Here is a 21,464-nt window from a genome sequence, read left to right as displayed (position 1 = left end):
TGTCACCATGTTTATACAGCATATGTGTCACAGAATGAGTCATTTCCTCAGCTCCACAAATACTATTAACACATAAATGACTAGGGACTCCCAGGCCCATGTAGGAACACATGACTTAAAACATTTTTAGACTCTTTTTTTTTTTCCAATTTGTTCCAGGAGTTGGTGGCACATGCCTATCATTCCAGCACTCAGGAGGCAGAGGCAGGCGGATCTCTGTGAGTTCAATGCTAGCCTGGTTTACAGAGCCAGTTCCAGGACAAGCTCCAAAGCAATACAGAGAAACCCTGTCTTGAAAGACATCAACAAAATATGTGTAAGTATAGGTATGTGGGTATGTGCACCTGAGTGCTGGTGTTTGTGGGGACCAGGGACACTAGATCTTCTCTGGAACTGGAGTTACAGTTGTTTATGAGCTACCCACATAGGTTCTATGCATTGAACTCAGGTTCTCCAGAACAGCACACATTCTCCACCACAGTACCATCTACCCAGCCCCTATATTGCCTGTTTTATAAGGTTTTTAGACAGGATGAAAAAGATCTTGTATACTAACTGTTGAGGCAAAAAGAAAAGCAAAACATTGCTGCTTAGATCTTTAGGTTCTGTGATAGAATGTTCCACAATAGACTGATAATGGAAATTTTGTCTCTAGATATGAGTTAATAATTTGCATTGGACTTACTTTCTTGATAATAACAACTACAAAACTAGGATTTTGTTAGTACAAGACCCTAATCATTGACACAAGGCAAACAAAGTAGCCTTTATTGTCAATCTAGATTTCTTCTCTGTATAGCCCAACACAAAAAATGGAAACTAAACAGAACATGAGGATATACTGAGGAGACTGTGGCTTGAGTACAGGGCAAAAAAAGATAGTTAAGATTTATGAGTTAGAGTACCCAAGGACTATAACACACATATAATAACAGGTCAGAAATACAACGGAACACATTTCTGTAACCAAAGCCCAAGGCTAGAAAGCCTAGCTTTAGGTCTAAAAGCTTGTTCTTATTAAGAGGAAATGATTTTATATATTATAAAAGCTTATCCATGTAAATAAGAAATGATATTATACACACATACGTGTGTGTGTGTGTGTGTGTGTGTGTGTGTGTGTGTGTGTGTGTGTACAGAGAGAGATTAGAAAAGAGAATGCTGAATTTATTTATAGTTTGTCCAGTTAGGGAAAAATTCTCAATCTATCTCTGCATTGCTCACCACAGAGTAATGTTATTAGAAAAGAAGAAAGACTGTCCAGAAAATATGATCCTACATCTTCACTTCATGTCTGGAATTTCCTGAAGGAGTCTCAATCCCTAGTGTTCAATTACATTCTTAAAGTTTTGACTTCATAACTGAAGCAGATGAAGAGGCTAGGCAAAGAACTAGGCATCTGTGCCTGGTAGTTTCAACTAGGCTGGGATGTTTAAATTCTTATCCATTGTGGAGGAACTTTGCCAAACACCTGGGACATTCAACAGACCTGTACAAAGCTTGACAAAAACCTCAGTGATAAAAATTAATTTAGCCCTTGCCAATAGCTTTAAAAATGTATTAACAGAAAAATGAGTATTTTAAAAAGGAGACATTAAGATTCATACATTCAACAAGATGACATTTCCAATGTCAGCATCCAATGAAATTTATTAAATATTCAAAAATTTGTCTGTTCAGATTCTAGTGTGTGTGTGGTGTGAATTAATGTCACATGTTCTTAACTTGTTTTCTTTATTAATTTTTAACTAACAATATTTATCTTATGCAACATATTTTGAGATGTACATGTATGTGGAATGGCTAAATTGAACTAATATATATGTGATTTATCTCAAATGTTTATGCTTTGTGTGTGTGTTTCTCTCAAATGCTTATGATCTCTCTCTACTCCCCCCCCCCGTGTGTGTGTGTGTGTGTGTGTGTGTGTGTGTGTGTGTGTGTGTGTTTTAAGAAAGCTTGGAATCTACTCTTGTAGTAACTTGCAACAATGCAAGTCAATGCTATGAACTATAGTCAACAGGCTATACGTAGATATTAGGGGGTTACTGCTCAGATATTAAAGAGTTGTTTTCAAGTCTTTGGCCAGCAATGCCCTACCACCTCAAAAACCCTCTCTATAGCTTCATCCCTTATAATCAGAATTGCACTCTCACTCTCAGTTTCCATAAGACCACCTTTAAGAAATCACACAGGTATGTGAGATGGTAGAATATTTGTCTTTCTGTAGCTCCCTTGTTTCACTTATCACAATGTCTTCTGGTTTTATATATTGACACAAATGGCATGACAGTCTCTCTCTCTTTCTCTCTCTCTAAATACTGAAGCATTCCACTAGATATGTGCCTTATATTTTCCTTATCTATACATCTGCTGGTGGATATACAGGCTGATGCCACATGCTGATTATTATAAATAATGCTACATAGATATAGATACTGGTTTCATTTGATATACTCAGTATTGTATCTTTTCTTTTTAAGGCAGATGAACTTATTGGTGGATGATAAGAGTATGACACAGAAATAAGTGCAGTGGGATGGAAAAGGTCATGCTAATAGTCCCCTTCTCCCAAGGAGTTTTTTTTAACTCTACATCAAAGATTGTTTTGACCTTAGACAGAGATAAACATAAAGATCCGCTGTAAATGACATATGTACATTACTATCTCAACTAGGACCAGTACGCCTTTCTGTTTCCCCTCTGTGCTCAAAGCTTCGGGGCTTCCCTTGAAGCCTTCAGGGACTTCATGGTACCATGAACTGCAAGGCATCAATGCTGTAGTCCTTGTCTCTGCACTTTATAGAATATTGGGGAAAATTAGACTAGCCTCAGTAAACTAATAACTGAATAATAACATGCTATAGACTATTGATACAAATTTTAGTGAATAGATTGTATGACATTGCTGTGGAAAGCATCATAACATTAGCTGCATGTAACCAAATGCCAAAAACTTTGATATGTCAGATGTGCTGATAGAGAACAAAGCTACACAACAATGAGGAATTCAGCTTTCTCTTCTATGAAGGAGTCATCAACTCCCTTTTTCTTGGTCTTCAACCTTCACCTTCATACTCTGTAAGCTGGCACCCTCAACCTGGTTTTGATAAATCGTACTTGCATTAACTGACACATTTCAAGACATCGCATGGAAGAGCTTCAAGTCAGCTAAAATTTCAATTGGGGGTTATTGCTTCTTCTGTCAAATGACTAACCAGAATTTATTATGCCATTCCTTGATTTACTGTGATGAGTTTCCAGCATAAAAGCCATATTTGCAAACAATTATCGTGTATATTGAGACAGGAACAATTGGCATGTCTGGCAAGAAACAAAAATCTAAAAATTAAAAATCAAAACAGGCAACAGTTTTATTTTCTTTAAAATAGGGCAGGTGTTTGGATGAGCTGAAAGGACAGGGCTGGGTCTATACACAGAGATGAACTGAAGTAGAATCAGAAGACCACCAGAAAACTCGTCATTTCAAAACTGCTTCCCTTGGGAGGTAGGAATAAACTGAACAAAAGCAATTGCTTAACATGAGACTAGATTTCTTCAGGTTATGTATTGTTTTAAAGGGGGGTTGTTTGAGTTTAGAGCAAGAGGGAACTTCATTATCCTGCTAGTTAAAATCAGTTCCAATTGTCTTGTTTGAGAACTCTCACTACTATCTCTCCATCCAAAATTCTTGGGTGGTCAGATAACAACTTAAGTTTCCACTTGGTAATAGAGCACAATAGTTTGACTAACTTTGACTTCTACACTCTCTATTTTGGAGCCCAGTACTGGAGCTCAGTCCAAACAATGGCCTCTTGTAGTTTTATTTGACTATCTTGTTCCCTCATTTCAGTCAAGGGATCTCACCTGCCATTTGTGTGCAGAACTGTACTTTTAAGGAAATCCTTCCTTGAATAATTCCATCATAGCTTAAAAATAATTAAAAATCACTAATAGAGTTTCTTGTGTCCAACATTAATTCATAAAATGAATGAAAAGTAAAAAAAATCAAAATATCACTAGCTTCACGTAATTAAAAATCAATGAAATATAAATGTTTAATTGCAAAAGTAAAAAAGTTTAATCTTTTAACCATCATTGGGCATTTATTGTGAGTAACCAGCCAGCTTGTCTTCATTTGGGAAGAAAGGAACCCAATTAGTAAACACCATCAAAATTACTTGACAGGGGAAGCTTATTGAGGTTTGTGAGACACAATTCTCTTTTAGAAGGTACAAGCCTCTCTGTAAATACTAAATAGAAAAGTGAATACAAACAACCTTCTCTATTAGAAAAGAAATGGTCTTTTCTTGGAGATGATGCTGTTTTTGGAAAGACCATGAAACTGTGGTTGGCAACCAGTGCACTTCCAGGGAGAGGACTCGTTGTAGGGCGAAGGCCAGGTATCCAACAAGACATCTCAGGGAAATGAACTGCTTGAACTTGCTCAGGGAGGGCTCAGTTGATTAGCTAGATTATCTAGCACATACAACAAAAGCTTTTGGAGGTGGACTTGCAGACTGTGAGAGAAGTTTCCTATTTAGCTGTAGACATTGCCTGTGGCATAGAGGCACACCCAAGGGTTACTAGGTAACAAAATACAAGAGTGAAGCTAGAGGGTTTGGCAAAAATGACGGAAGTAGAAACCCGGACAAGGACAGGATAAGGGCATCTCTCCAGTGAAGAGGTGGAATAGGTCAGGCAGAAATGGGAGCAAATGGGTTGACTAGAAAGGATGGTTAAAGAAAACCTGACAATTTGAACCAAACAAATGCTGTAAGCTAACTACAGTGTCTGTTACTCAACCTGTGGTTATGACACCTGAGAGTTTGTTAGGAATACAGAATCTCAGGCCCCACCCAAGGCCTACTCAGTCTATACCCACATTTCACCAAGATACCCAGAGGATTCCAGCTCACTTGGTATCAGAGAATACTGCCTAGATAGATGTCTGAGATAGGGGCAATAGAAGCTCCTACAAAGAATTACTATATATATATATATATATATATATATATATATATATGTACATCAGCATGCAACTAAGTCAGTGTTAACAGCTGAATCAACTTGTCTCTCTGTAGAAGTGGAAGCAAATGTGGTGGACCCTAGGTAGATGTATTATGTAAGTGAGAATTAACAAATATGTTCATTGGTAAAGCACCACTTGCTAATGAGAAAAACCACTATCATATACATATTGTGACTGCGACATATACTTTTTGGCCTAAGTTCGCCCATTATGGTCTTTAGTAGCATGTTTGTTTATTTTGTTAGTAAAATTATTGAATTCCATGACCACTTGCCTAAATGAGTCTTTCATAACCCAACTATGCCAAGTGTCTCCCCCAAGTCTCCAGGATTACTTAGCTGTATACTAATCCGATGAGTAAAAAGAGATAAAATAAGTGGTGAAATGTATTAGAAACTTACTCTCTTTCTGTGTGGAAGAATTTATCTCTAATAGGACTTAACACAATGAGCCTCTCTATATTCTAGTTAATTTTCTCACAGATGCAGCTCCTGTATTTCCCCCCTTACACTAACGCTTCTGTATAAAACTCCTGGCAAGGCAATTACTGAGTGATGAATGGTGCTCCTGATATCTTTTTCTTATAAGATCTTGATGCTGGGATGGCTTAGTGGCCTTAGCCCCACTTTTGGCCAGCTACTGTATCATTATTGGAAGATATGGTGCCTGATAATTACCACCACTGGTGGACTCCTAGGACATTATGTTGCATAATGCCTTTTTGCACACATAGTTCAAGGACTTAAATAGTCTGCACCAGGAACGTTTGTTGTCTTTCCCACCATAAGAACCTCCAAATTACCAAAACATTTGGGACATTTTTCTTTTGGAAGGTGATATTTGCCGTAGTTAGTCTAAGCAGTTCTTTCCTGGTTCTTGGATCCATTAAAAAGGGGGGCCTTTCTAACTGCATGTGCACATCTTTGTTGCTAGATGAGGTTGGTCTACTCATAGTTAGCCAGTTCTTCCAAAGTGACAGTCCACTGGTGGTGGCATGGTAGAATTCAGACAGGGAGTAAGGACTCTGATGAAATGAGTGGTTGCAAGAGGACTGGACAAGTTAAAGTGCTGACTGTAGGAAATGGGTTGTGAGAGAAGCTTGTCTTCTGGGTTCAGATCTGCTGTCAACACCCTTGCCCTTCACACCGCTGGAAAGGATGGAGGGACTGTGTCACTTTGAGAAATCTTATTAGGTGAGTTTTCAGCCAGTTATGAGGTGACAATGAAAATATCACAAGCAGAGACTTGGGTTCCAGCTGCTTGTGCAGAAACAGCAAAGGAGACATGTATATTGACAAAGGATTGTTTAAAACATGAGCCATGGATTAATAGAGTCAGAAAAAAGATGCTTGCTGGTGGGTAGCAAAGAGAAGACTGATCAATCCTCAGGTTTTATGAAGAGCAGAGGAACAAGTCCATTCCTCACTCCCAGAAGGAAAGGAGCAAGCCTCCTTTGACCTACAGCCTAGGGTTCAGTCTGCCACTGAAGAAATTAAAAGAGGTCGTAGAGGGTAAGAGGGTTGAATTTTTAAGTTTTAAAACTTTTATCCTACTTTCAAATTTTACATTGTGTGTGTCATGTATACTTGTATGTGATTGTGGGCACTTGTATGTTTACAGAAGTTAGAAGAAAACTATTGGGAGGCCTCCTGTCTTGCTAGGGCATGCCTCTCTTACTGTTGTTCTGAGTATCAGCCTCAATTATTTCCAAGGGGCTGTCTTGTCTCTGCATCCTATTTCACCCTTGGGGTACTAAGGTTGCAGATGTGTGCCAGAGCATTTGACCTTTGTATGTGGGTTCCCTAGATCCCTGCGGTTAAAATCAGGTGGGCAGGGTGGGCAGCAAGTGCTGTGAGCCCCTGAGCCATCTCACTGGCCTTGAAATTGCTCTTGAGACTTAGCTGATGTTCATGAACTAGCTTAGTCAATCTTCTACTTTTGCGGTCTCATTTGTTCTCATTTTTAAACTTCCTTGGATATCTTATTCCCTGACTTTAAGAACACATAGTGTCTTTGAAGACACATCCTTTCTGTTTCTCACTGTGGTTTTCTTCTTAGTGGTCTCCTTCTGCTGGGTTACTAAGATTACTCGGACCTGGGCTGCTATCTCCTTTTAGAAGCCCCTGTATCACTTTAAATCTCCTGTGACCATCTCTTGCTGGTCAGTGCTGGGATGGCATCTCAATTACTATTTTCCCACACAAATCTCATCCCCTAAATTTTGCATATACCTTCCTCTCTCATCTCCTTCTTTTACTATCCAATGCAATGGAATCCACTCCAATAAAACTTACATTTGGCTTCCTGTTTTTATGACAATGCTTATTACTGAGCCCTTGTTATGTTATCTCTTGCTTAAATGAGTTCAAAGCCTCCCAATGCATTTCCTGAATCTCAATAGCTGATTTCTCCTGTCCTTTGTTAACCTTTCATAGAACTACTTGATGACTATTCTTGGATTACAGCCCCAATCAAACCGTTTACTGCTTCAATAGCCAATCTCATTGTTTTCTGGTATTTGCTAAGTGACTACACAGTCCTATAACTCATTGTCTTCCTGGGATTTAAAGTGGAGACAGATAATTCCAGGAATACACACTAAAACTACTGTTTGGACCCACCCCACTGCTTTCCCTGTGGATGGGATCCCTGACTTCTATAGCTGCTCAGTTCTCTGTCCTCTTCCTTCCCAGAGCACAAAGTCCCCCACCTCTGTACCGCCTTCCATTGCACAACAGCAAGGAAGACATGCAATTTTAACAAAGAGACAGTTTCCTGTTCTTCATTTCCTCTGTGTTTAGGAAAGCATTACTCTTAAAGTTTTAATATTACACAGCACTTGGTGACACCTGGAAGTTCCTCTTTTAGATGAAAGCTTTAGACTGGAGCAATGATGCATGCTGGGTCATTTGGAAAAATTAGCTCTTGTCTGTCTATCCACAAAATTTGGAACAGTAATACAGAATGACTGTGAGAAATTATTTCTAGCCGGTTTATTTAGAATCCTTCCAAAATATCTCACCATAGCTGTTATTAAAATAAGAAGCCTCAAAGCATTCTAGACACCTTTGTGCCCTCCTAGGAAATGTCCTGATGGTGATGTTTACTAGCCCATATTTCTAGGAAAGGAATCAAAATCCTTTTTAAAATGTATTGATTTTTAATGTTTTAGCAGCTACTCCCAGGCTGGAGTCATGTCTGGGCATTCACATTTTCTGGTATTGATTTTTAACATTAATTATATGATGACAGGAAATGAGTGAGTTGTTGTAAGAGATTCATTCCAGGAGTCGGGGCAAGGGTAGTGGGAAGCAGAGGTGAGGAGATGGGTCTTTATAGTTTTATGTATATAATTAAGACTCCTCTAATGTTGGGCAACTTGGCAGCTTAGAGGTTAGTTTTTCAGTTGGTTTCTTTACTTTGCCAACCAAAGTGTTCTGCAATTCCCCTTAAGCTGTTAACAGGTTTTTAAGACAGGGCAGCGTGCCCTCATCTAAGCAGCTTAGCTCCAGTCTTTGTTCACAGCCTAGGACCTTAGCTTTGCCAGGGAAGGTGTGGCCATAGGTGAGTGTACCAAGTTCACAGACTTGGAATCATTGAATAGACTACATCAAAGGGCTGTGCGTTTGCACATGGGCACAGTGACAAGAGGCTGGTACAGACAGAAGTGTGTCACTGTAAATATAGTAGAAGTCATGAGACTGCAAAGGGGAAAAGAGGGGAAAAAACCCAACAGATTAGAGGCAGAAAGCTTTGAGAACTGTGGTTTTAAAATACTGAGCATATTAGACTGAGCCTGAATAATTTCAGGAGGCGGAGCAATGCCCCATTCACCATCTCTTAAAGGGAGTATATAACCCTGATTTGATGAGTTTTATGGGTAAAATACAGAAATATTTTATGCAACAAAGTTTGGATCAACATGATGAACTTTTAACATTAACATGACAGCAAGAAAAGAAAAGGAAACAATGAAAATGATTTTTATAAACAAAATAAAACAGAAAACCTCATTTCGATTCCTTTTTGTGTTGGAGCCTAGGCCATGTAGACAAGCTACTCTAAAAGTTTACCCTAATTCCTTTCATAGTCTTATAATTCACAGGAAGAATGATACAATGCCTAATGTAACCACAGTGGGAAGCCCCATAAAGTTACAGTAATAGGAATACCCTTGGGGATGGTCACATACTTGGTAGACCTAAGGCAAAATGAAGATATTGTGATAGTTGTCCAAAAAGCAGAAAAGAATGTTATTTTTGGAGCTAACATGTAAAATAGTTTTGTTTCCTCTGGATTAGAAGGCAGAAAAAGATGCAGGAAAAATTCAAAAGGAAAATGAACATGTTTGAAAAGGATTATGGTAGGCTAATAGATAGTAATGAATCCAAGATTGTTAGTTTGTAGCACCCATTGCAAAGGCATGGCAGCTGGCTGCACTTGGTCTACATACCTTTTATTTTAGGAGTTGACTAGAGGGTTATCTGTAAATATGTAAAACTAGGAAATTATACATAAATAGAAACATTTGGTTATTTTCTTTGAAAAGAATAAGCAAGTAACATGAGATTTCATTTACTCATGGTAATTTTCAGTCTGATCATAGTTAGCAAGCTCTTGCCTTAGAAAATTTGTAATTCTATTGGGAGTGCTTCATTTTTTTTTTCATTCTTCAACTTTATTAGGGGCACTTAGTTACATTTTTACACAAATATCTTATTGAAAATATTTAACTAAATAGAATATGTGGCCATGCTTTATAAATTGTAAGTAGAAAAAAAAAACAAAAAACCAAAACAAACAAACAAACAAAAAAAACATGTACAGCTAGTTAAAGTGCATTGGTCCAAACTGTCATGGTTCGTGAATAAAAAAAATGAACTAATAGTTTAGTATAGTAAAAAATTCATCTTTAGAGGATTGATGAGATGGCTCAGTGGGTAAATGAGCTTGCTAGCAAGGCTGGTAACCTGAGTTCAGTGGAAACAACTGACTCAAATATAATTTTCCTCCAATGTCCACCACAGATTCCATGTGAGTCCACATGTGTGCGCACATGCGCGCGCACGTGCATGTGCACACGCACTTACACACACACACACACACACACACACACACTCCGGTATCTAACAACAACATGAATAAAAAAATAGTAATTTTACAGAAGCATCAGCATACGTTGTTCCATTTTAGAAGTATTTCATTCTTTTGTTTAATAAATATCTATTAAACATGGTAAGATATCAGTATTTCTGTTAGCAATTGTCTTATTGAATATTTATAATCTTCTAGTCACTAGGGTTAGAGTTGTTAAATACAAAAGATAAATTCTTAAGGAGCTCATTATTGGTCGTGAGGAAGTAAATAGAGATCCCTCCTGGAAGGCATAACCTCCCTCCCTGTGGAGTGAGGGGGAAATGGGATGGGAGGGGGGCTTGGGGGCATGGGAAGGAGGGAGGGAGAGGAAACTGGGATCAATATGTAAAATAAGCAAAATTAATAAATAAAAAAATTTTAAAAAAGAAAGAAAAAATTAAGATCATTATTCTACTCAAAATGATGTCACATGGAAAAATACATGACTACTGAAAATCTGCAAAGACATGTATGTATGTGTATTATTTTTTTTAAAAAAATTTACCCTTTTTAAATTTAAGTTTGAAATAAGCTTGCTTTACATGTCAATCCAAGTTCCCTCTCTCTCCCCTCCTCCCCTGCCCCCTGCCAAAACCCTATCTCATCCCCTTTCTGTTCCCCAGGGAGGGTGAGGCCTTCCATGGGAGATCTTGAAAGTCTGTCATATCATTTGGAGCAGGACCTAGGCCCTCCCCCATGTGTCTAGGCTGAGAGAGTATCCCTCTGTGTGGAATAAGCTTCCAAAATCCGTTAGTGTACTAAGAATAAATACTAATACACTATTAGAGGCCCCATAGATTGGTCAGACTTCCTGACTGACATCCAAGTTCAGAGGGTCTGGGACAGTCCTATGCTGGTTTCCCAGCTATCAGTCTGGGGTCCATGAGGGCCCCCATTCAAGTCAGCTGTTTCTGTGGGTTTCTCCAGCCTGGTTTTGACCCCATTGCCCATCACTCCTCCCTCTCTGCAACTGGATTTCAGGAATTCAGCTCAGTGTTTAGCTATGGGTGTCTGCTTCTGCTTCCATCAGCTACTGGTTGAAAGATCTAGGATGGCATATAGGATGGTAATCATCAATCTCATTATTAGGGAGGGACATTTAATGTAGCCTCTCCACTATTGTGGAGTTGGGTTCATAGATTTCTCTTTAAACCTATAATGGCTCCCTCTATAATAGTATCTCTTTTCTTGCTCTCCTCTATTCTTCCTCTGACTCAATCTTCCTGCTCCCTCATGTTATCATCTCCTCCCCTTCTCTTTCTAACTCCCTCTCCCCATCTTCTATGCTCACCATTTGCTCCTGAGATCTTGTCCCTTTCCCCTTCTCCAGGGGACCATTTATGTCTCTTTTAGGGTCCTCCTTGTTTCCTAGCTTCTCTGATGGTGTGAATTCTAGTTGGTTATCCTTTACTCTATGTCTAAAATCCACATATGAATGAGTACATACCATGTTTGTCTTTTGGCGACTGGGTTACTTCAATCATGATAGTTTTTTTCTAGTTCCACCCATTTGCCTGTGAATTTCAAGATTCCATTGTTTTTTTCCACTGAGTAGTACTACATTGTGTAAATGTACCACATTTTCTTTATCCATTCTTCTGTTGAGGGGCAACTAGGTTGCTTCCAGTTTGTGGCTATTACAAATAATGCTGCTATGAACATAGCTGAACAGATGTCCTTGTTGTATGAATGTGCATCTTTTGGGTATATGCCTAAGAGTGGAATTGCTGGATCTTGTGGTAGACTCATTCCCATTTTCCTAAGGAAACTCCATACTGATTTCCAAAGTGGTTATATGAGTTTGCCCCTCCCCACTGCAGCAGTGGAGGAGTGTTCCCCTCTCTCCACATCCTCTCCAGCATGAACTGTCCTTGGTGTTTCCTGTTTTGCCATTCTGACAGGAGTAAGATGGTATCTCAGAGTTGTTCTGAATTGCATTTCCCTGATAGCTAAGGATGTTGAGCACTTTCTTAAGTGTCTTTCAGCCATTTTAGATCCCTTTATTGAGAATTCTCTATTTAGTTCTGTACCCTACTTTTTAATTGGATTATTTGGTGTTTTGGTAACTAGCTTCTTGAGTTCTTTGTATATTTTGTAAATCAGCCCTCTGTCAGATATGGGGTTGGTGAATATCTTTTACCATTCTGTGGGCTGACATTTTGTCTTGTTGACTGTCCTTTGCCTTACAAAAGCTTCTCAGTTTCAGGAGGTCCCATTCATTAATTGTCGATCTCAATGTCTATGCTACTGGTGTTATGTTCAAGAAGTGGTCACCTGTTAGGAATTATTCAAGGGTACCTCCCACTTTCTCTTCTAAGAGGTTCAGTGTGGCTAGATTTGTGCTGAGGTCCTTTCTCCATTTGGACATAATTTTTGTTCATGGAGATATATATGGATCCATCTAAAGTCTTCTACATGCCAGTATCCAGTTGTGCCAGCACCATTTGTTGAAGATGTTTTCTTCTTTCTATTGTATAATTTTAGCTTCTTTGTCAAAAATCAGGTGTTCTTAGGTGTGTGGGTTAATATCAGGATTTTCAATTTGATTCCATTGGTCTTCCTGTCTATTTTTGCACTAATATCAAGCTATTTTCAGGACTATAGCTCTATAGTAGAACTTGAAGTCAGGGATGGTGATGCTTCTGGAAGTTCCTTTATTGTACAGGGTTGTTTTAGCTATCCTGGGTCTTTTGTTTTTCCATATAAAGTTGAGTAATGTTCTCTCAAGGTCTGTGAAGAATCGTACTGGGGTTTTGATGGGGATTGCATTGAATCTGTAGATAGCTTTTGGCAATATTGCCATTTTTACTATCCAAGAGCATGGGAGATCTTTCCATTTTCTGCTATCTTTTTTAATTTCTTTTTTTTTTTTTTTTAGAGATTCAAAGTTCTTATTACAGAGGTCTTTCACTTGTTTGGATGGCATTACCCCAAGATATTTTATGTTGTTTGTGACTATTGTAAATGGTGATGTTTCTCTGATTTCTTTCTTAGCCCCTTTACCCTTTATCATATGTATATCTGTATATAGTAGTGCTACTGATTTTTTTGTTTGTTTGTTTTTTTTTTTTTTTTTTAGTTTATCTTGTATCTTGCCACTTTGCTGAAGATGTTTATCAGCTGTAAAGTTTTTCAGGTCACTTATGTCAACTATCATATCATCTGAAAATAGTGATAGTTTGACTTCTTCCTTTCCAATTTTTATCCCCTTGATCTCCTTTTGTTTTCTTATTGCTCTAGCTAGAACTTCAAGTACGATATTGAAGAGATATGGAAAAAGTGGGCAGCCTATCTTGTTCGATTTTAGAGGAATCGAATTGCATTTCTTTCCATTTAGTTTAATGTTGGCTGTTGGTTTGCTGTATATTGCTTTCATTATGTTTAGGTATGTTCCTGTCATTTCTGATCTCTCCAAGACCTTTATCATGAAGGAGTGTTGGATTTTTCAAAGGCTTTTTCAGCACCTAGTGAGATGATCATGTGGTTTTTCTTTTTCAGTTTGTTTATATTTTGGATTACATTGATAGATTTTTGTATGTTGAACCATCCCTGTGTCCCTGGGATGAATCATGGTGGATGATTTTTCTGATGTGTTCTTGGATTTGATTTGCCAGTAGTTTGACTGTAGTTTTCTTTTTTAGTTGTGTCTTTGTGTGGCTTGGGTACCAAGGTAATTGTAGCCTCATAAAAGAATATATATCTTATTGAGTATCCTTAGGTAAGTTTTCAGATGTGGTGTTCATGTGGGCAGATAACTGATTGCATCGTGATTAAGAATGATGGAGGGTGTGGGACAACCTCCCCCCTTGAGTTGTTGTTGGTTAGGGACATCTGAGAGACTCTACTCCCCTCCAATAGTACAGGCACTTGCCACTGACCCCCATTGGTTGCTCACCAGAACTCAGTGATTACAGTCCATTGCAGAAGCTACCACACACACTGGTCACAGGAAATGTTGGAATCCTGTTGTTTCTGAGAAGGATGCTTCCCCTCTGCTGGCTAGATTGCATAGTAATTGAAGGCGCTTAGCAGGCTGCTAGGGCAGGGGAAGTCATATGCCCATGGATACAATAGTGACATGAATGTTATGGGGTGACCAATTGCTTCTGATGGGAATTGACGCTTGTCCCACGGAAGGAAATTCAGGTCTGCTACTGTAATCTGATCAAGAACCCATAGACCCCAGGGGTACACCTACTACTATTTTTCTGCTAAATGGATGTAGTTCTCAACTATCCTATACCCAGAGATTAGTCCTACTCTAGGCCTCAGAGATGGTTCGCTTTACAGTACACGAGTAATTCACAGCTGATCCAAGTGTACAGATGAAATATCAATGGGGTTGAAACCACAGACTGGACATCTGTACCACAACACCCTCCCACTCTCAAGCTCAGTGACCATCTAAGTGTCAGTGGGGTTGAAACCACAAATGGAACATCTGTACCACACAACTCTCCTACCCCAAGGCTCTGTGATCATCTCAGAAGTGTATGCAGAAAGATCATAAGAGCCAGAAGTCTGGGAGGACCAGAGCATAACAATGTCTTCTGGACATGACAAGACTGTTGCTCAGCAGCTATGGTTGCCTGTAAAGGGCCAGCACAAAGCAGTCAATATGCTAGCACAGAGAGGGGAGTGCTCAATAAGTGCCCATTCAAAATTGAGTAACTACTGGCAAGGCTTCTAGAGAAAGGATACTCAATTTTCTTCCAGGATGTGGCCCCTGATGGGTTCATCAGGTTCCAGTGGGGGATGTTGTTTGTGTAGTAGGCAGGCATTTTAGAAGGAAGTAAAGTATTTAGATATTTGCTCCTCATAGACTATCCACAACATGGTCTTTTCAGTCAATCAATCAGTGTTCGATTGCAAAAGCTGCTGATCAGATTATTTTATTGCCTTTGCAGACAACATCCCCCACAGAATTCAATTGATGTACATAGAGTCGCTGTTTGTATTTTCCCTGCCTGCCTCAAAGCTCAGCTTTGAGAACAAGAGTTCCCAAATTCTCAAATTTCATACAATGTCTTTTGATGAAAATGGCACTTAACTGAATGTAAGCAGAGTTTTCTGTCGGGACCAGGATCACCTCTGTTCTGCCCTTGGCTTGTAGATGCTTGGCCAATGGCTCAGGCTTGTTACTAACTAGCTCTTACAACTTAAATTAACCCATTTCTATTAACAATGCACCAAGGATCATGGCTTTTACCTCTCCTGCAAGTCCTGCTTCCTTTCAATCTGGCTCCACTCTTCTTCCCAGCATTCTCTCTGTCCCCAAAATCCTACCTGGCCATTGGCCATTCAGCCTTTTAATAACAATGAGAGCAATACAATGTATTTTTTAAATATACATTTTATAATGTATAAAGATTGTTCTACAGCAGATGAAGGATTAGATTCCTTTCTTGATAGTTAATTTGAGTACTTTTGAATTAGATACCTATTAATGAAGTTAAGGCTTTGTTAATAAGTTCTGGAGTGAGCAAGAATTCTTCATGCAGTTTTCAAAACTTGAAGACATTCCATATCTTTGTGAATATCTTACAACAATGTTTGTTCGAGTAGAGATGGGACAGAGACAAAATTCATCTTCAGAATAGATCATTGGTTTGTTGAAAATGCGGATCCTTTCTTGTACCCTCTCTAGAACTATTGAATCAGAATTATTGGCATCTATATTTCAGTAAGCCTTCTAATTTCTTCTGATCCACCAGCAGTTAAGAACCTCCGAAGCAACATTAAACTAAAAGCTCAAGTTAATTTCCATTTAGTAAATTTAGTAAATAATTATTCCATTTAGTAAATAATTATTAAGCAACTCTTAAGTTCCATAACCCAGCTAGCTGCTCCTGAGGGGACAGGAAAGATGTGTGTACAGATCAGGAGGAATATACTGTAGTGAGGAAGAAAAATAGAAGGAAAAATGGACAGTTTTAGTAAAATACAGTGTGCACTAACGATGCATAGGGTATGATGAGGGCCAGCAGAGTCGCGGGTGGTACCTAGGTTCTCAAGAATGGAGAGAGAATGCCTTCCGGGTAGCTTGGAAACTGATGAGAATTTCAATCTGTTCATCTTCTTTTGTGCTCTGCACAGGTTTGAAGTGAGACTGTCCTGGATCCTGGCTGTGGCTGTGTTCCCTCACTCTATGGTCTTGGTTAAGTCATCTACATCTCTGTGTTAGTTCATTTATCTGTAAAAGAACATGTCTGGCAAGGTGACTTAAGGTCATTTTGTTGTTGTTTTTTGGTTTTGTTTTTCAAGACAGCTTTTCAATTTGGCCCTGGCTGTCCTGAAACTCACTCTGTAGACCAGGCAGGCTTCAAGCTCACAGAGGTTCAACCTACCTCTGCCTTCGAAGTGTTGTGATTAAAGGCACATGCCACTACCACCAGTTTAAGATCATTTTTAATAATAACAAAAAAAGTGATTACTGGCTTTATCTGCTTTAATGATTTGACATTTGAAAGTAGAAAAGAAGGCAAGCATGTGGTACTTATATATGAAAGTTAGCTCAAGCTTAAAATTTAGTACAGATAGACTGCATAAACTCAGGATGTGGAGCGATGCTGGCTGTGAGAGCTTGTGCTGGGTGGAGGTGTTCCGAGGCTGGAACCCCCCCAGGCTCTATTCCCAGACAGGTTTAGCCAGAAGAGTTCCTGGCACAGTGGCTGTCACTGCTGGTTTTCAGGTTGTTTACTTCTTGTTGAACATGCACAGTAAGGAGTTTGTGACTACTACCTGTGTCTTCTGGCTTGCCCTAGAAACAAACAAACAAACCAGAAAGAAGCTGAAGACATGTTTCCTCCCAGGAGAAGCCAGCCAGGCCTTTCTAGCTAATATTGAACCAGACAGAATGAAAAGCTGGGGAGATGTTCTGCCTTGGGCGTCTGTTTACAAGGGGAAAGGGCTCAGTTACACATCTGTCTTCTGAAGACCTGCCACAGCAGTTTCTTCTCCCTCAACTTCAGTTACTGTGCAAATCATAAGGATGGATCTTTTCTTCCCTCTGTCATCAAAGGCATGGTGGAGTGACTACAAAGTAAGAATTGGGCTAAATATTCGGAAGGGACTTCTGAGTATCCCGGAGAAGTCCCTCTTCCTGTGACTTCTTTTATGGAAGACAGAGGAATATCAAGACTTCTGAAACTCCCTAGGGAGGTAGTGTGGTCTGGAAACTCTTGGACAGCTGCCAAGTTTCCAGGTTAGTGATAGGAATGACCCAAGAGCAGTGGTGGGTAGATAAGCATTTAACATCTGCTGGGAGGAAGCCAGTCTTGCAGTGTTTTCTGATTCCTCTGACACATACTCCCATCACAGCTGATTTGAAGCTTCTAACATGAGGTCACTCAGCACAGAGTTAAGAAGGGGTGAAGACAAGCAGCTCCAGCAAGCCAGCCTCCCTAGACTGTGTCAACACCTCTGGCTCAGGGGATTCCTAAACTTCCATCTTTCATAAGGCCTAGGTTAGCCAGTTAGCTCAAAGAAAGATTTTGAGAAACATTTGGTCAGAATTAACACTGTTCACAGTTCTCATATCTACCTGGTTTTCATCATACTATAAATATGCAGATAAAGGTAACTAACTAAAGGAAGAAGAAGCAAATATAACCATTCCCTGATTCCCAATTCTTCAGGAGATAGGGTACTTATATTCCAGTTTGGCCAGTCACAGCTAATATGAAGGACTTTAAGAAATTATTTAGATTTGCCTTACCTCAGTATCCTTTTCTGCATATTGAAGTTGGCAATAATAGTATCTAATTTTGTCACAAGGATAATGTGATAATACATGAGCTCTTTAAATTTCTGAAGTTTGCAACTTTAAAAGCTTGAAACAATTTGACAGAGAGGGGAGACTGGAGGGGGAGGGGAAAAGGTATACAGGGTGGGGGGAAAAGCTAAGTACTGTTTATGCATCTTCACACACTCCCAAGCCTTTATCTGTTATGTACCTAGACTTGAATTAAGATGTATATAGGATGTATCATGGTGAGCTTCAAACTGGCCCCAGCATCCTGCTACTTATGGACATTCCCTGAGCATACTCAAAGAATCCACTTTGTTCATTTTAGCACATACTGTCTAATTTCTCCCAATCCCCAAGACTGTACACATTTGAACTCCAACAATAAAGTATGACCCTGAATATAGAAGGAATTGTTGATTTGTGAGGTCTGACCAAGTTAAACAACATGGTGTGCAGGATCACTAAGCACCAAACATAATTATAAAGATGGGAGAAGTGGAAATAAGAATCATGATATTTTTTTATTAAGGACAGGGTCTTTCCACATTGAAAGGGCCCATTGCTGCTACTTAGGTTTTCTTTCAGCAATGGTTGCTAGTGGGATACCTTATTTTTCCCACCCTTGTTGATAGCTCATGTGCCTTATCTAGAGGCCAGAAGAAGCTCTAGGTGGTTTAGGATGGTTTTACAATGGGATTGAATTGGATACATACAGATAGGGGGCACAGCACAGGAGCACAGAGGCACCACCTCTTTCTTTAAAGCCCAGACCATATTCTCCAAGGCGCTCATTGTCAAGGCTAGTTGGCCAGGTTATAACTGTTACTTCTCATTCATACTACATGCATAGCTTCTCAATTCTCATAGACCTAAGCTGGAAAGGTAGTGATACAATAAAATGACCTGTGGAAGTCTGGAGACATGCTCTGCTGAGATCAAGGTATTTTCTATCAAGTGGATGTGATCCTTGCCAAACAGTGTATCTCCTGTTTTAAAGGAGCTTGATGGTCTCATCCTGGATAGTGTAAAGCCTAATTAACTAATAAGAAGCCCTCAAACTGTGGTTTAGAACAAGTTACTTAGAAGGCATCAATTTCAGAGATCATAGAATGGAAAAAGAGAAACTGAAATTTGAGGTAATTTAATCAAATAAATTAACATTTTTGTGAAGTTCATCACCAGCTTCCACAATTATTTATGTTGTTAGACTACACTAGAGCTGCTAGATCATATATGCACAAAGGAGTTCTGTTTTGAGCTATATGTTAGCATGATTCCTTTGAACTATAGAATTTAGTACTATCCTAAACTGATATAGATCATCAGTAGACTGTGGTTGTACACAAAAATGAATACATCATCCCTGTGTCTTAGACTGAGATCTAGAAAAACTAATTGGAAAAGTATGCACTACTCTATAGAAGATCAGTGAATAGACAGCACAACATGAGGGTTAAGTCTCTTTACACATACCAGAGCATAAAACAAAGTTGCTCATGCTATTTCCAGTTTCCAAAATTAGGCATTGGATTCACTACTGCTAGAAGTCACCTGCTGGATCAGAGGCACTCAAGGACTGACCTTTTTTGTTTCTATTATTCATTTTATAGAAATTGAAAGTATCAGACAGAGGAAAAATTCTAAGGGGATGTTTTTTTCACTGAGTTGGGAAAAGTTATTTCCTTAGTGAGGATAGAAAAGAAGACTTGATTAATATCATTGTAGGCTAAAAGCCCAATTCTGTGTGAAAATTGAAAAAGTGTTTGTTTTATGGGAAAAAGTAAAAAAAAAAAAAATCCTACAACAAAAAGAACCTCTCTTTACCAACAAGACACATCTCTTTTAGTCAAAGTTTCCTCTGATGTTGGGTGTGTCCACACAAATAAGTGACAAGGTGTTAGGGATAGGAATCTAGGCTGAAAGGAATAGTCAATTCTGCTTTAGCCTCAGATAGCAGGCAAACTGGAAAGCCAAAACCCTTCCCAGATCTATCAAAGCACAGTAGCAGAAGTACAGGAATAAGTAAATTAATCATCATCATCACTATCTATGGAATCTGGTAAGGGTTTCCCCAGTGGCAGAAGATGCTCTGCAGTGATAAAAATAAAGTTCTGTTTTACAACTCTACCCTTCTCTCTCATCTGGATTTGTAAGCACATAGACAGTGGAGACCAGATTCCTTTCTAGTTTGAACATGCCTGATTTTAAAGCACTAGTACAAGAGCCTGTGTTTGTTCCAAGAACATGGAGAGTGCCTCTTGTGTGTAGTTTCACAAACGTATGAACTCCCTGACTCTCTAAAAAACAGCTAAAAGAATATTCAAATGAGTCTAGACAATTTCTTTATCTTGCAAGGGTATCAAAACAAAACATTCTTTTCCCTCCACCCATACCTGTATGCAATTATAACCTGTTGTACAGGAGCTTGGGAGTAAGTAAGTACATTCTCATAGGTTCATTGTTAGCTTCTTACCCATGGAAAACTAAGGCCTAAATTAGAATTAGAATATATTGCAGACATGGGAGCTGGGTCAGAGGCTTCAGTCATTCTATGTACAATCCTGAATGTTCAGGATATGGATATTGAAAGACACAATGTTTATGATATGAGGTCTAACAGGAGAAACAGGAGTTTAAATAATTACAATACAATGGAATAATTAATATTAATATTTATAAGCTATGAGGTCAGAAGTAAAATCTAGTCCTCATTTGAAGGGTCAGAAGAGGCAGCTGTTAGCTTTCAGCTCCTAGCTTTCATAGCTTTTCATACATGCCTTATTTGTTTCAGTTTATAAACCCTTTTTGCACTTCTGCCTACTTATTTGTCAAATTCATTTTGTAACAGATCTCGTTACAGATACAGACTTGTTTTAAGTGTTAAAAACAGAGAAAAAGAATTAGAAAATTTTTCAATTGTAGTTTGGCATACAACATGGTCAGGATACTATATCTAACTGAGCTTACCTTTTGGGCTTCTTTAGACACAAACACAAAACAAAAAGGTGTTTGCAGTGCTGGGTCCATAGAGTAGCATTGTTATCCTCAAAGTGACAAAACACAGTGGATCTAGAGTGGATGGAAATGTATTTTGGTCTGTTTTACTAGAAATAAAAGGTGATGTCCACAGTAGAGCCAACTATAGTAGGTCCACAGTAGACCTACTATGCATCAAGAATGTCTCTATAGAGATGCTGCATATAGTGAATTAGGAAGGGAACTAAATAGGACTAATTATAGGAAGGGATGAAATGGTTTAAGACAGATGTACCCTTGACACTGACTCAAGTGCCAAGGGGTTTGAAGGTTACAATTAACTAAAGTAAATGTACTTGTTGGTGGTTTTCTAGAGGGATTTTCGTTGGTCTTTGTGCAAGTGTATGTGGAACACATAGGGCAACCTTGGATATCATCCCTCCAGTACTGTCTACCCTTTCTATTTGTTTGTTTGTTTGTCTTTTGATTTTGAGACAGTGTTTCTCTCTGGCCAGGAGATCATCAATGGGCTACACTGATTGGTGGCTCCAGGGATCTGTCCATATCTGG

Source organism: Phodopus roborovskii, unplaced genomic scaffold (assembly GCF_943737965.1).
Source record: "Phodopus roborovskii unplaced genomic scaffold, PHOROB, whole genome shotgun sequence".
Classification (NCBI taxonomy): domain Eukaryota; kingdom Metazoa; phylum Chordata; class Mammalia; order Rodentia; family Cricetidae; genus Phodopus; species Phodopus roborovskii.
The sequence above is the reverse complement of the archived record's forward strand: the minus strand, read 5'-3'. Positions refer to the sequence as shown.